At 44.9% G+C, this 11,773-nt stretch overlaps 1 pseudogene; it reads right to left on the bottom strand.

Moving 5' to 3' along the window:
• Positions 1-294: 294 nt before the first annotated feature.
• On the bottom strand, positions 295-1,749 carry LOC134481227 (partner of Y14 and mago-like; annotated as a pseudogene).
• Between the last annotated feature and the right edge of the window lie 10,024 nt (positions 1,750-11,773).

Here is an 11,773-nt window from a genome sequence, read left to right as displayed (position 1 = left end):
TCCCACCCTCTCAGGGTTCCTTTTCAACAAGACACCTATATCAGCAGCAGAGGTATCTGGGGTCATCACTGAGATTGTGAACAATGGGATAGAAGGGAAAAGTTCAAAAATGGGAGCTGAGAAGGAGAAGGGATGAAGAAGAGAGATCCTAGCCTCTAGCGGACAGAGTCAGGCCACAGGAGGGGAAAGTGAGCCAGTATGGGAGTGCCCCTCCTGACTGTTGTGGCCCATGCTCCCTGGACCACAGAGCACCCCATGGTTTGTTCTTCAGTCCACTCCACTATTCCTGAAGCCTCAGAGGCCCAACTCCAAGTCCTCCAGCTCCTCCTCCAGAACTCTGTGCCATGTCAGCTTCTTCAGCTGTTCTCTGCTGAACTTCCCGGCCTGGAAGTGCTACTGCAGCTCCTCCACCTATCAGATTCTTCCTTAGGTGCTTGATCTTCTTGGCTTTCTCTGTGGTAGCAGCAGAATCGGGTGCATGGAAGGCAGCTAGAGATGTGGCTTGGGGGCCATGGTGAGCACTGGGTGTCTGGGCTGAGTGTCCCACAGACACCTTATCAAGGGTCCTGCTCAAGGCCTCTGCATCTTTCTCCTGTGGCTGGCTCCTCTTCTCCTTCAGGTTGCATTTGTCTGTCTTGGAGAGGCCTGCTTCACCACTGTCAGGTCTGGATGGGGTGACCTGTGTGGTGGCGTCAGGGCACTGCCCTGGGGGAAGTTCTGGTTTATTCTTGAAAAACTTCACATACTTGTTTTCATAGGCTGGGATTCTTGGAGCATGTATCCTTCTTTGACCCTCCGCTGCTTGTGCCTTGTCCGATCGGGTCTCTGTGTTGAGGCAGTGTAGTTGCCGCTGGTCTCGTCAGTTACATAGAGAGTTGCCATCGAACCCAAAAAATGAATTTCTAGGGGTAATAAGTGGAATTGTCCTGCTTTTAAGCTCTTGATAAATGGCAGCATTCATTCCTTTTTAAAATTGCTTTTTAGGTGACCTGGGTTGGATCTGGAATTGTGTTGGCTCGTTTTGAGTTTCAGAACTCAAGTAGACTAGGCCTTTTATATGCATCATTGTTGCTGTCTAGTGGATGAGTTAGGTCCATTTTAAACCTAATGCAGGCACCATAGAGTGAGTTTGGAGAGGATATACTTAGAACAACTCCCTGGCCTCTGGGTTAAAAATTCTAGCTGTCTTCTAGATAACCCACTGTCTCTACAGGGAAACCTTGCTCAGACTACCTTCTTAATTTCCACCACCTTATGTCACTGACATGACGGATGCCTGAAGAACACTTTTCTTCAGCCAGATCTGCTTCTTCCCAGGTGCCCCCTTGTTCTATATCTAGAAGGCTCATTCATATTCATCTCCTTCCACAAACCCTGTGTATCCTTCAGAACACAGTTGAGTTCTTCCCAGCATATGGGAATAACACCAGACAATGGAGACTCTAGAGTCAGGAAAACATCTAAGAAGCCAGGGCACTCAGATTGCATATGATCCTGATAACCAATGGGGAAGACAGGGTGGATAGACAGATGGCCACTTCTCTATTCAACATTTGAGAGCCCATATGCACTTCATAATTCAGGAAAGACTCTACATGTATACCTGTAAATAGCTCAGCTGATTACTACTAATTGCTTGGTGTGCTCTGAGTTAACTTCTAATCCAGGAATACTTCAAGAGGAATACAAGGTTTGACGGCCTTTGCGTATTCAAACCCAGCTGCAGAAATACCAAGGAGGGAGAGTTACAGGAATATTAAATACAGAAGCCCCTAACATGAATCTCAGGAACAAGGCAGCTGCCTAACCAGAGGAGCAAGCTTGAGCTTTGAAGTGAAGGACTTTGCTCCCACCCACTCCTGGCTGGAGATGAGATGGAAGTTAGGACATTAATCTCAGATCTCTAGCTCCCAGAGCATAACACAGCTTCAAGGTTCAGTTCTTTGTTAGCTGTTGTTTTCTTGTATGCTGCTTTTAGGATTATTTCTTTTAGTTTTCTTTCCTTCTCTTTTCTCCCTTCCTTCCTTCCTTCCTTTCTTTTTTAAGACAGGGTTTTACTGTGGAGCTCTAGTTTTCCTGGAACTCGATCTTTTGACCAGTATGGCCTTGAACTCATAGGGATCTGCCTGCCTCTGTCCCACAAATGGTAGGATTAAACACAAGGCATACACCATCACTGCCTGGCTAGAATTATTTATTTATTTTGTATTTTTGACATCCTGATTGTATGTCACAGAGAATTTCTTCTCTGGTTCTGTCTGTTTGTATTTCTACATGGATGTTATACTTGCAAGCTTAATTATTTCTATAAATTTGTGATGATTTCTGCTAGAATTTCACTGAAATATAAGTCTGTCTCATCCAATCAATGTTACTTCGGCTGTTCCCTGCTATACCCCATGAATTCTTAGGTTTGGACTCTTTAATGTGTCCCAGGATCTTTGGAATATTGTTTATGCTTCTTATTTTCCCTCTTGTCCTCTATGCCTGAGATTTGTTCTTGTGCATGATCTTATCTCTCTTTTTTTTTCTTTTCCTTTCTTTTATTTTGTAGGTGGGGACTGAATCCAGTAATCTTATCTCTTAATGACAGTGTTTGTTGTGGTTTCTACCAGTTTGACCATCCTCTTCAAATATTTTTATTAGTTTAGTTTTCAAAGATTCAATCTCCTTCCAAAGTTTTTCCTCTATATTTTGAAATTCTACTACTGTTCTGTTAACTATTACGTTTACTTTTGAGGCTATCTGGACAAGGTTTTAGATATATTTCCTTAATTCATGAATGTATTTGACTCCTTATGATCATCAATTCTTTTGAATAGTAAGGCTGTAAATTCTTTCTTGGACATTTCAATTATTTCTGTATTGGATACTTTGGTTTCTGTAACTTAGATCTGCATTCAGTCCAGCTATGATGACTGGGGGAATTTGACTTTGATTTCAGATGAGTGACTGAGGCAATCTAGTCCTCGCTATGTGCCAACAGGATCAAGCATGGGGCAACACCTTAAGCACCAAGGTGACCAGATGGAGTCAAAAGTTTGGTCACCCCCAGATTCTACAAACCTGTTGGAGACTGGATACCCAATTGCAGACCAGATAGCCTGTCTACAATCAGGTGACTAAACACAGAGCTACAGGCCCAAAGTAACCTCTAGAAACATAGAAAGGAAGACTTGAGGCCTGACAGTAACCTTTGGCACCTCAGACTTCAGGATTTCATACCCATGTTGATGTCAGATACCACTGGAAGCAAAATTACAGTATTTCGAGGGAAACCTGAGCAAACTGGAACCAAACCTCAGGCCCTGTACTGACCTGGTCTGGAAATGTGGTTGCAAGGTACTCTCTGGTACTGTAGGAATTGGAAGTCTGGATCCCGGACAAAGTCCCACATAAGCTGGAGGCTCAGTCACAGGCACACTCTAGACATCAGGCATTTCTGAAAAAAAAATAATTTTTCATCGGTTCATGTGCTGATAAACTCTGAGGCTGACCCCATATTTTTCCTTGAGTATCCACCAGGAGTGGTATATATGGATTATGATAGTGGTTTTGTTTTTAATTCCTTCAGTAGCCTCCATATTAGTCTCTACAGCCATTATGATAATTCACATTCCTACCAGCTATGTAAACTATGTAAGCTATGTAAAGTCATTTATTTCTGTATTAAAAACTAAAACCACAAATACTATTTGGATGTGTGACTGATATATATGTCAGGGGATATGTGTACCACAGGGCAGAGCTGAGGGTTGGAGAGAGTCTGTATGGAATCGGTTCCTTCTTCCACCTTTACATTGGTTCGAAGAATTGAACCTGGGTCAACAGGCCAGGATCTAAATTTCTTTACATACAGAGTCATCCTTTTGCATGAGGTGACATGGAATTTCAGTGGAGTTTCTGTTTGTATTCCCTTGGTGGCTAAAATCATATTTATTGGTTTTCTGTACATCTGTTTAGGAGTTTAAGGCTGGAATTGTGGCTTAGTGGTAGAATATTTACCCAGCATCCAGTTCTGGCTGCAGGCCCGATTCATACACACACCCTCACACACACACACACACACACAATCACACACACACACACACACACACACAGAAACACACACACACACAGAAACACACACATGCACACATATGAGAGACAGAGTCACAAAGACACAGAGAAACAGAAACTGATAGAGAGACAGAAATTTTTATTCAGATCATTTGCCCATCTAATTATATTGTTTATTAGCTATCATTGTTTTATTTTGGTTTTGTTTTTAGATAAGATCTTACTGTAAAGCCCTATATGGTCTAAAACAAGCTATGTAAAGGGGATGGCCTAGACTTCACAGAGTTTGCCTGTTTATGCAGACACTGGTTAGGATTGGAATGTGCCACACTGTCCTTCCCTACTTTACTTCTTTATAGGATGGAGATTAATCTGGGTTAGATGAATGATTGAGCAAAGATATCCTCTCCAGAATACTTTGGGGTCTTAAGTTACTCAGTTTGATCCATTTTGAGTTGATTTGCATAGAGCAGGAGAGACGGGGATCTAGTGTTACTCTTCAATGTGTAGCTACTCAATTTGCCTGACATCACCTGTTTAAGAATACCTGTTCTCCAACACACCTTTATTAAGTAAGGATCAGATGGCTGTAACTACATGAGTTATTTCTCAGTCCTCTCTTCTATTCCATTGACACATAATGCATGCGTTTAAATAAAATCCTGCCTTTTATTATCCTGACTCAGTCTAATTTTGAAATTAGGTAATGTGATACTGGGAGCATTTGTGGTTTTGATCAGGATTCCTCTGGCTATTCAAAAGAATCTTTTTTAACAATAAAAAAAAGTCCTTTAATATTGATCTCTAGCCTGTATATCAGTGCTTCTCACTCTTCCTAAAGCTGTAGCCCTTTAATAGAGTCCTTGTGCTTTGGTGACCCCTAACTATAACCTTACAAAGTGGTTGCAATCCACAAATTACAAAACGTTACTCTACACGCACCCACACACTTGACCTCACTCTCCTGAAGGTATAAATTGACTCTCTCCATAACAAGTACATCACACACACACACACACACACACACACACACACACACACACACACACGTGTAAAGTCTTAAAATATCTGGTATAATTCAGCAGTGCATCTGTCCCATCTTATCCTTGTTGGAGAAGTTGGACACTTTTTTTTTTTACTACAGCTTCAATATCATTGCTTTTTAAAGGTATATATTTGGAACAAGGTTTTACTGTGCAGCCCTGGCTATCCAGGGACTCACTCTGTAGACTAGGCTGACCTAAATCTCACAGAGATCTTTGGGCTTCTGCCTTCCAAATGCTGAGATTAAGGTATGTGTGTCACCAAGATCAATAACATTGTTTTTTACATTTCATTTAGGTGTTTTTATACCCTGCAAATGGTTATGAGTCATGAAGTGGGTGCTGAGACTTGAACTTGGGTGCTGTGGATGAGCAACTGGGCCTCTTAATCACCAAGCTATCGCTCCAGTCCCTTACATGGTTTTTGGTCAAAAGAATAAGATATGAATTATATTTCTGTCTCTGAGTGGAAACATGACAGTCTGAATTATTCAAGGCCTATAATATAGATACATAGCATAGGCTCCTCCCATCAAATTAATTCAGATGGATTTGTCAATCAAATGGACAGAAAACAAACTTCAAAAACTATAACCTTGAAACATAAGTCATCTAAAGACCTTAAAAGGATACAAGAGATAACTATCCCTTCGATGAATTGATGTACTTATACATTCCAGGAACCCCTCCCTTGATGCAGCTGCTTACAGATTGTCCGGTTAGATTTATTTTTTCTTTTTGGTCACCTTGGCAAAAACCAGGATCAACAGGTAAGAAGGAACTTCTGTTGAAAAATTCTCCCCTTAAACGTGGCTATACAGAAGTCTGTGGAGGAATTTTCTTGAATAAGGGCTAATGCAGGAGGCCCCAGCAAATGTGTTGTTGTTGCTTTTTTTTTTTTGTTTTGTTTTGCTTGTATTGTTTTGTAGACACCATTTTGATAAAGAGTGGACAGGCATGAGGTCAGCTTACATCAGATGATAAAGGAATAAGTGGGATCCAATGGGGAATTTAGGAAGGATTGTATCAAATTTAGTAAGTAGTTTTCTCCTCTGAGTCCCTGTGTCTGACAGGATGAGGTTGGTCCTTTTCCTCAGGTATACTAAGGGAACTAACTTCTCAACGAAAGCCGCTTCTCAAATGCCAGCACACCTCAGCATTGAGGGAAAAGAGACACAACTCCATTCTGCTGACCTTGGCAACTTGATGAGTTCCCTGGGAATTTTAGGAACTTTGACTAAGGACAATCCAGGATTCCCAGCTTCAATATTGAAAAGAATTTTGGGATTAAACAGTTTATCAGAAGAGTTGGAGCCTTTTATTAAAGATATTTTTTATTATAGACATAATCATGAAGCTTAAGAGAAAGAGACATGCTCAGAAGAAAGTAAGATACACGGGAGATTACAAATATGGGTTTGTAAAAGAGAGCAAAATGTACCGAGGTGTGGGAACATGTAGTGCCATATTGGATTTGGGTCTGGCCGCTTTGTAACTGCATGGCCACAGTTACGAAGTCATGGGATTGTTGGACAGAGGCTGAAAAGCTCTCAGGGAGAACTTTCCCTCAGGATGGAGACCCTCCAACTCTAATGACCAGACTGAGACACCACAGGATGCAATCAGCCAGAGGATTTGGTTTATTGTCGGGATACACAGGCACAGGCACCTGAGGGCGCTTCAGTCACTCGGGGGACTGGCGCGCCCCACGGAACCAAGGATGGGCTTTTTATAGGATTTTGGGGAGCAGAAGCAAGCATACAGAAGCAGATGCATGGTTACAGGGATATAATTGGTGGATTCTAATGTGGCAAGGGTTCAGCCCAGGGGCAAGTTTCTTAGCTACCTTCCTGAAACATAACGGCTGACTCGGCCCCCCCACCAGGGTGTGGGACCTCTCCCGGGGCTTTTCTCATTGTCAGGTGCTCAACCGCAGTCGTCCTGTTGCCAGGCCTTCAACCAAACACATCCTGCTTGGCAGCTGCTGTGTACTCAGTGTTCTAACCTTTCTCTGAACCAGTCATCTTAAGTACAGCCTTGCAAAATGGCGTTACTGCTGCTAAGCTGGGGTCTTTCATTCCCCCATTTTTTTTTGTTAACTTTGAGTGAAATCTTTCACTCGACTTGGTCAAGAAATTTCTGTCTCTTGTTGTCTCAGCCTATGGTATTGCTGCGTCAGTACGAGGGTCTGAATGATTGAAAGTCTATCCCTCATGAACTGTACCAGCCTATTAAGGATGCAGGGTCCAAAAAGAAGAATTAGGAGAAGAATAAGTAGGGGTCCCATCAGGGTAGACAGGAGGGTAGGAAACCAAGGGGATCGGTTAAACCACCCCTCGAACCATCCCTGTTGGGAATCAAACAGTTTTTGTCTTTGGGCCAGGCGTTCTCGAAGCTTAGCCATATTATCTCTTACTATTTTAGTATGGTCTGTATAGAAACAGCACTCTTCTTTTAGAGCAGCACATAATCTACCCTCGCGGAGGAACAACATATCTAGCCCTCGTCTATTTTGGAGGACCACTTCAGACAACGATGTTAAGGACTTTTCTAATGTACTCACAGACTCTTCTATAGCTTTAAGATCTGCATTCATGGGGCTGGGGATTTAGCTCAGTGGTAGAGCGCTTACCTAGGAAGCGCAAGGCCCTGGGTTCGGTTCCCAGCTCCGAAAAAAAAAGAACCACAAAAATAAAAAATAAAAAAGATCTGCATTCATGGCTGCTTGTAACTGACAGAAATGGCCAGTTTCAATGAGTGCAGTGGTCCCGGTCCCTATACCCGCGGCCACTCCCCCCAAGGTGATTCCTCCTAGGAGTAAAGCTAAAGTCAGGGTGGCAGGCTCTTGTCGGAAACGAGTCTGTCTCTCGAAAAACGAGTATATATACTCGGATTCATGGTAGGTGACTTTGGGCCAAATTTCTATTAATACACAATAGTCAGAGGATTGGTTGAGGACTGTGGCTGAGATGCAGGGTGTTAGTCCGGTATTGTAGGCCCAGTATGTGCCTTTTGGGGCTGGCAGGAAGTAGTTCCCGATGGGAATCTTCTGAGTGGTGTTGTAGAGGGTCTGGTGTCTGCGCACCCACACGGTGTCTCCAATCTGGAACGGGTGTGGCACCACCGGATGCTCAAGCTTGTCCTGGTAAGCAGCGGCCAAAGGTCTCCAGACGTCTCTCTGCACAATCTGTAGGGCCTGTAAATGGGCCCTCAGAGAAGGGCTGTCAGCAAAATCAGCAATGTTTGAATCAAAGAAATGGACAAATGGGGGTGGTGCTCCATACATTATTTCAAAAGGAGTTAGACCATGGGGGCCCGGGGTATTCCGGGCCCGATATAGAACTAGGGGAAGGAGGGCCACCCAATCCTTTGAGCCAGTTGCAAGCGTAAGTTTGGATAAAGTCTCCTTAATTGTTTTATTCATGTGTTCTACCTGACCTGAACTCTGGGGTCTATAGGCACAATGTAATTTCCATTCAATCCCCAGCAATTTGGCCACCAACTGACTTACTTGGGAGACGAAAGCGGGCCCGTTATCCGACCCCAACGCTTGAGGCATGCCATACCTGAGAAAGATTTCCTCGAGGAGCTTCTTGGTGACCATTTTTGCAGTCTCGTGCTTTGTAGGGAAGGCTTCGACCCATCCTGAGAAGGTGTCTACAAACACTAGGAGATACTTGTATCCATATATACCTGGTTTAATTTCAGTAAAATCAATTTCTCAATGGATGTCGGGACGGTGTCCCCTAGGACGAACTCCTTGTCCAATCATGGTCCTTCTCAGGTTAACCTGAGCGCACGCTTTGCAACTCTCAGTCACCTTTTGTATCTCTTTGTCCCGATTTAAAAAACACAGATTTATCTCTTCTCGATCTAGTAAGGTTTTCATCTTCTTAAACCCCAAATGGGTTAATTTATGTAGAAAAGAGATCAATTCAAAAGTCATTTTTATTGGCATAACTGTCTTTTCTTTGTAGACCCACTGTTTTAGTTGAGGGTGGTAGATGGCCCCCATTTTTTTTTTAGGAGCTCTATGTCCTCATGGGCATAAACCCAACTGGTTTGTCCCACTGGTGGGGGCGTGGGTTGGTCTGGGCTATTTAAGGGCAAGATTTGTTTGCTCATGGCCGCTTCTCGTGCCGTGGCATCGGCCAGCCGGTTTCCTCATGCCTCTGGGTTATGCCCTTTCTGGTGTCCTGGACAATGCATAATACTCAGTCTTTTGGGCAAGAATAGGGCTTCTAAGAGGGCCAGAATTTCAGCCTTATTTTTAATATCTTTATCCTCAGATGTGAGCAGCCCCCGCCTCCGGTAGATCTCCCCGTGGATGTGTGCCGTGGCAAAGGCATAACGGCTGTCTGTATATATATTTAGCCTCTTACCTTTTGCCGTCTTGAGCGCCTGAGTCAAGGCGATGAGTTCAGCCCGTTGTGCGGAGGTACCAGCAGGCAGGGCTTTCGCCCAAATCACTTTGTCCTCCGTAGTGACCGCAGCTCCAGCCTTTTGCTCTCCCTCTGCCAAGAAGCTGTTGCCATCCATGTACCATGTGTGGTCAGCATTCTGAAGAGGCTGGTCCGATAGGTCCGGCCTGGTTCCATGTACTTCTGCGAGGATTTGTAGGCAGTCATGCTGTTCTGCCTCCTCTGGTAGAGGAAGCAAGGTGGCAGGATTGAGGGCGACTACGGGCCCAAACTGAACCCGTTCTGCATCCAGTAACAAGGCTTGGTAGTGGGTCATGTGAGAATTAGAGAGCCAGCGGTCTGGGGGCTGCTTTACCAAGGCCTCCACTGTGTGGGGTGTTAGGATGGTGAGTGGCTGTCCCAAAGTCAATTTTCTAGTGTCCTTGATCAGGACAGCAATAGCAGCCACCATCTTTAGGCACGGTGGCCAGCTGGAGGCCACAGGGTCTAATTTCTTAGACAGGTAGGCCACAGGGTGTTTCCAGGGTCCCAACCTTTGTGTTAGGACCCCTTTAGCATACCCCTGTTTCTCATCGATGAACAGTTACTGAGCAAATTGTAAGGGTTTGGAACAGTCGGATGAATATCTTCTACCCTCTTGTTGACCTCTCTCAAGTCTTGTACTGGCCTATAATCTCCAGTGCCGGGTTTCTTAACAGGCAGAAGAGGCGTATTCCAAGGCGACCGGCAGGGGACTAGGATGCCTTGATCCAGAAGCCTCGTAATGTGAGGCCTTATACCTTGATAAGCTTCATGTGACAGGGGGTATTGTTTTATGGAGACTGGAATTAAGGGGGGCTGTTGGAGCGCCAACCCCATCCCACCAGTCTCTGCCCAAGCCAGTGGAAAATTCGTGACCCAAATGTCTATTTCTAGGGATTGTGGCTTGTCCTGTCCCGGTTCATATAGTCTATATTCATCCTCTAATTGTAGGGTTAGAACTTGAAGGGTAGTTCTGTGGGGGCCAGTTATTTGGGCCCCTCCTTCCTCAAAATGAATTTGTGCTTTTAGTTTGGTGAGCAGGTCACGGCCCAGCAGAGGGTACGGGCAGTCCGGAACATGTAAGAAGGAATGGGTCACCTTACCGTTAGCCAGCTGAACCCGGTGGTCCGTAGTCCATCGGTATTGTTTCTCACCAGTAGCTCCTTGTACCCAGGCCGTCCGGTCGCTGAGTTGTCCTGAAGCTTGGGTGAGGACTGAATGCTGGGATCCTGTGTCTACCAGGAAAGTAACTGGCTGCCCCCCAACTTTAAGCGTTACCCTGGGCTCAGGGGGGTGCTCCTGGCCCTGACCTCCCTAATCTTTATCTAGAGCCAAGAGGGAGGTTCGTGGTCGAGGCTTTCGGGGTCCGCCAGGCTTCTTGGGGCACTCTCTGGCCCAGTGCCCTTTCTCTTTGCAATAGGCACATTGATCTTTATCCAGCTTCAGCCCCTTTCGAGCTCCCCCCATCTCCCTTCCTTTCTTGGCCCTGAACTACGGCGGCCAAGATTCGACTCAATTCTCTCTCTTCCCTCTCTCTGCGAACTCTATCTTCTTTTTCTTTCAGCTTCTTTAAGTAAATCCTGTAATGTATAGCCCTGTAAATTTTTTAACCTCTGTAACTTAGTCTTCCTGTAATACCTGTTTTACCTGAGCCAAATTAGTAGGGCGTCGTATAGCCCCTCGGAGACCCGCTAGAAGCAACTGGCGATAAAGGCGTAGGTGTCCCTTACCTTCAGCTGTATTAAAATCCCAGTTTGGTCTCTTAAGTGGGAATGTAGCATCAATTTCCTCAGGCAGCTGGGTGGGACGCCCATCATATCCCAGAACATGCTTTCTGGCCTCTAGGAACACTCTTTGTTTTTCTTCTGAGGTTAAGAGGGCCTGTAAGAGCTGTTGGCAGTCATCCCAAGTAGGCTGGTGGGTAAGTAAAACAGATTCTATTAGGTCGGTGAGTGCCACCGGATCTTTGGAGAAAGAAGGGTTGTGTTGTTTCCAATTGTAAATGTCAGCTGCTGAAAACGGCCAGTATTGGGTCTGGCCACCGGTTCCCTGTCTAAGTGGGAAAGTCTGGGAGGTTGAATCTGGCATCACCTAGCGCTTATTGCGCAATCTCCCTGCAACAGGGGAGAAACCCTTATCAGACTGTGGCCCGCCAGCGGCTCTGCCTCCTCCGTTTCAGCCGGGCCTGTCAGAGAGAAGATCTATGAGAGGGGAGTTTGGGTCTGCCGG

The sequence above is a fragment of the Rattus norvegicus genome, chromosome 12 (assembly GCF_036323735.1).
Source record: "Rattus norvegicus strain BN/NHsdMcwi chromosome 12, GRCr8, whole genome shotgun sequence".
In the NCBI taxonomy this organism is placed as follows: Eukaryota; Metazoa; Chordata; class Mammalia; order Rodentia; family Muridae; genus Rattus; species Rattus norvegicus.
This window is presented reverse-complemented; position numbering and strand designations above follow the sequence as displayed.